Genomic DNA, 5,487 nt, shown 5'->3' on the forward strand with positions numbered 1-5,487 from the left:
GTCCCCCCCCCCCCCCCCCGATTTGAGGGATTTTTGGCCCACGTAGGAGCGGATTAAGGGGGAAGTTACCACCCTTAATCCCCTTATAAATATCTAAAAACTCAACTGAGTTAAGAATTGACTTTTTTGGCATTCAGAAGATCGGCATTTTGGTGTTCGTAGACTTCTCAGGGTGTTCTTCAGCAACATAAATCTTTTGGAGATTTCCTACTTGGTTCTAAAACCGATTGTCAGTTCAAATCAACTCGATTACAGAGTTTAAACTCATTTCGTGTTCTAAAACTAATTAAGAGTTATTCTAAAACTTGTTACACAAATTTCATTAATCGTTCCAGTGAAGTGAGACGTTCAGATCGTCAACGAGAAGCGAACTCGACGCGAGCACCGAGGGAGGCATCTTATCGCTACCGTGAAGAATCTAGTTTTAAACAAAGAGAAGGGTCTCTGTCGACCCTTCTCTCTTTTGTAAATCGGGATTCCGATTAAGAAGAATTGTAATATCTTTTCTAGAGTTTGTTAGAGAGAAATTGTATTAAGAGCGATGTAATCATTCTTTATCTAAATTAGTTAGAGAGAATAATATATTTTTGTTCTCAATTTTCTTCTTCGATTTTTCCCACCAAACAAAAGATGATGACTCCGCTGGGGACTAGCTTCACTGACGAAGAAGTAGTGGCATAATCTGGTGTCAACCTCGTTAGAACAATGGTCGAAACCCTCATCGTAGAATTTGACCAAGCCAAGTACGAAGAAGTATTTTCCTCTAGATCCCTTAGCCTCAAGGCTAGGCATAGGGTCCGTAAGATCTCCAAAGAGATCAAAACTATTGCTGAATCATCAAAGGAGGCCCTCCCCTTTGAACTACATGGCTCGGACAGCCCTTCCTCTGATGGAGTGGGCTCAACCTCTGCTAGACTCGTCAAACAAGTTGAAGATTTCACAACTACATCGAAGAGACGTGAATCGGGTCAGAAGAGGCCTATTGCGGTGACAAGCTCCATCAACATCGATGATATTGCTGTAAAGGCCTTAAGATAGGCTAAGAAGAATGTCGCTCAATGGAGGAGAAGATCCTTGTGACAAGCTTATCTCCGAGAGAACTGATCTATCAATTAACACGAACTCCGCGTTCGTGAACCTAGACTTGATCGCTGCATGGATGAGCCCAAGTATGAGCCATGCATAATCAACCTAAAACATCACCCTCAAGGGCACATTTCAGAAGCCCAACGCAGTCCTCCAAGATGCGTTTCAACACCTAAACACAACTCTCAGGAGTGCGTTCAAATTTCAAAACGCAACCCTCAGGGAAGCGTTTCTCAAACTGAACGCAGTTCTCCAGAATGCGTTTTAAATTCTAAACATAATTCTCAAGAGTGTGTTCAAAATCCTAAACTCACCTTAGGATTGCATTAATAAAAAAACGCAATCAACAAGGCTGCATTTCATCAACAAAATGTAGAATTCGGTCTAGCGTTAGTCAAACAGAACACGACCCTCGTGTTCATGCTTCAGAACACAACTTGATCCGTCGTGTCCAAAGATATCAATGTGGATTCAAGATCCATCTTAAACAAGAACTGATCAAAATACTGAAGGGTAGGGGGTTCCATCTTCATCCTCACATTCTGTGAGAAAATCTCTCCAAGTATCTGACTTAAGGGGGTTACTTTCAAGGGAAAGACCAGTGCAACAAGCCACTCATTCATGTCATTATGAGCGACTTATCTCTGTAGTCCTCTCGGAATGCATATTGTACTTCTTTACCAAGGCGATCAACGTTCGACCGGTTGACCTACTAAGTGACACCGACACTACAAGAAGAAAGATTCAAAGACCGAATATCCTACAATCACTATCAATATGATCGGCAGAGGGAAAGCTCCTAGCTCTGATGACTCAAAAACAAGCCACTCGCCGACCATCAGAGAAATTTGTGATGAGTTCGAAGGGATATATAGACACACCCGAACTTGAACAGGAGCCATTCCTCCCATCAATTATAAACGGCTGACTAGAGGAGCAACATTTGATGAGGAACACTCGGCCATTATGGAGTCTCAGGCCTCGAGTTCCTTCATAGCACATGAGAATTCTATTTACACTATTGGGAGCTCAGACGATCTAGAGAGGAGGATCAATAAACAGCAGGCCATGCTCCAGGCTCAGCAAGAGACTCTCAATCAACTGCGAGATCTTATGACTCAGCTTGTCATAGAAAAGGTTCAAAAAACTGAATCCTCTCGAAAGACGAAACTGTCAAAAGGAAAGGATAAAGTAAACAAGAATTCGGACCACGAAGCTCACAACATAAAGTCCACCTCTGAAGAAGAGAAGGAGGATGAGAATGAACACAATCCTTAGTTGGCTAAGATGGAGGAATTGGAAGCTCGTATCAATGCAATTGCCAATAGGAATGAGCTCCAAGATGATGGAGTAGTGTGGCCTTATCCCACAGAATGGGACACAACTCCCTATCCTCCGAAATTCAAGGCCCCGACTCTACATGCTTTCGATGGTACATGATCGTCGAATCAATACATCTACTATTTCAAGTCACAAACTGGAGATGTAATAGCGAACGATGCCATATTGACGTGTTTGTTCATCGGCACCCTTAAAGGGGTTACCTTCGAATGGTTCATGAAGTTGCCTACTGGGTCTATTCAGAAATGAGTAGATCTAGAAAAGCTTTTCTTAGCCAGGTTCTTCGAAGATGATTCAGAAGTTTCTGTACCAACCCTTCTCGCCACCAAGCAGAGAAAAGGAGAATTCATAAAGACCTTTGTTAAGAGGTTTCGAAGTATGGCTCTATGATACCCCTCAGGTATGACATAATCTACTTTGGTGGAAACTTGCATGCATAACTTGCAGACCCATCTCCTAGCTCAAATGGGAGTAGCAGAATGTCACTCCTGGAAATAGTTGATCTCACAATGACAGCAGGCAGAAGAGATCGTTGCCCGAGTCAGAGCTGAAGAAGCTAACAAGCCAAAGTCGCAAGAGCAACGCAACCAAGACAATGCTCCTAGACCTAAGGGGAAGGAGACTCAGGCTACCGATACCAGCACCCGAGCACTACCTGTGAAATAGGGCAAGACATCAAATCAATAGAGGGTGCTCAAAAAATACTCCTTCAAGGAGGAACATGTGGACACCCTGTTGCAACTACTCCGAAAGAACAACAAATTAAAACCTGAAGTGAAGAAACCCGACGAAGCAGGGAAAGTAGATGATCCTAACTACTGCCGGTATCAAAGAATGCTAGGACATCCAACAAGGAGATGTTATATCTTCAAGGATATTCTGTAACATCTGGTCGATGCTAATATACTCAAGCTAAAACCAGAATAGAAGACCGTATCCATAAATTTGATATCGGTCCAATTTGGAGATTTTCCTCCTGTAATGACAGCGGATGGTGTTATCCCTATCCCCAAGGGAGAAATACACATAAAGAATGTTGCTCCGCATAGTCAGAAGGATAAAGGCTTGGTACCCCTCACCACTCCAAAAGGAGAAATCATATGGGTTCATCCTGACTTAATTAAAGATCAGCAGTGGACAAGTGCATCAACGAAGAAGAAGAGAGGCAAGGAGAAGTCATCTAATATGATTAGCCCCTCTATAACTAAGGATGGTGATCATCTCAAACCTCTTACAGACTCAGAAGAAGAGAGGATTATCCTTGTAGTAGATCAAGATGGTAACCCTGGCACCCGATCAAGGAAAACATACTTGAAAAATTATAGCCAAGATGCTCAAGGAACAAAAGAGAAAGCCCCGGAGGCTGGGGATTCTTCTCCTAAGAAGACGATCGATAAAGGGAAATAAAAAGATCTTTGCTTCAACCAGAACCTTCTTCAATAGGAGACTGGAGGATCGAACACGCATTTCCAATTCAACATCATGGCGCAATTGGCTAACATTCCTGCAAGGATCATCCTGGATGAGATCCTGGGATTGTCCAAGACCACAAGGGAAGCTCTAATTGAAGCTTTGACAAACACGAAAAGTTTTATTACTAAGGTCACTCCGGTTCCAGAAGCTTCCAAAGAACAATCTTATATACAATGTCTACAGGCTGCAAGAAGTCTGCCATGTATATCATTCACTCAGGAAGATATGCAGATCAAACACAAGCATGATAGACCTCTGTACTATATAGGGTATATCAGCTTTTTTGAAATCAGCCATGTACAAGTTGATCCAGGCTCAGCACTCAGCATCTTGCCATACCGGGTCATGCAAGTCTTAGGGATTCCTCTGCACCGGCTGAGTTCTACCCAGACAATAATCTTTGTCTTCAACGCCAATAGCACACGACCCTTGGATAAAATAAAACTCAGGTGTCAAATTATAGATCTCAAGTCCGAAGTGACTTGTTACATTATAGATGTGGACACGTCTTACAATTTGTTATTAGGATGATCTTGGATTCATGCGAATCACATTGTCCCATCTACTCTTCATCAAGTCATGAAATATGCTAACGAGGAGGGAGAAGTTAGAACTCTGATTATTGAGAAACAACCCTTTAGAGGGGTGGAGAACTTTCATACTGATTCGGTCTTCTATCTGGATTTTCAAGAGCCAGAGCAATCAAATGAGGTCGCTGATAGTGGCAACGAAGCTGATATCGAGCCTGATCCTAAGGAAGATTGCCCATGAGAATTGAATTTCAATGTAATGGGTCAGAATGAAGATAATAACAATGTACCGAGTGAGGGCGAGTGGTACATTAATGAAGATATGTAATGGGTCAGAATGAAGATAATAACAATGTACCGAGTGAGGGCGAGTGGTACATTAATGAAGATTTCAATTTGGCGTAAGAATGAAGATAATAACAATGTACCGAGTGAGGGCGAGTGGTACATTAATGAAGATTTCAATTTGGCGTATTTGTCTGATGTGTCCTCTGAATATGAACAAATAGAGATTGATACAGATACATGTACCGATTTACGACGCACATTGTATGCCAAGGATTCACTTATTTTGCCTCTAAAACCATCCTTTGCTGCATTCGAAGAGATGGAGGATGTGCAAAAGGCTTTCTTTATGGTCCCGTCCAAAAGGAAAGGGCAAAAACCGATCTACTTTGGTAAAGTCAAACCTGGATTATTCAAGCGAGAAAGTTTAGAGGAAGACTGGGGAGTCCCCTAATTCTAATATCATGAACCTAAATCCATCAAATTAATGAAAAGGATGGGTTATGACTTTGGTAAATAGGAAGGTTTAAATTTTGGGAAAGGAAGACGAGCGCCGATTCGACTTTCTACCTCAGAAGGAAAACCTCTTGATTATTACAATAAAACCAAAAGAGGGTTAGGTTATGTCTCTACTCCTCCTCTTTCAGAAGATGAGATCGACAACTGTCTGTGTCAAGATTGTTCATCCGAAACATCCTCATGGGAATCCAACATAAGTATCGGAGCAATATTCAAAAATGTGTCCGTGAACATGACTTCAGTTAGTCATCCG

This window comes from Asparagus officinalis, chromosome 7, assembly GCF_001876935.1.
Source record: "Asparagus officinalis chromosome 7, Aspof.V1, whole genome shotgun sequence".
NCBI lineage: Eukaryota > Viridiplantae > Streptophyta > Magnoliopsida > Asparagales > Asparagaceae > Asparagus > Asparagus officinalis.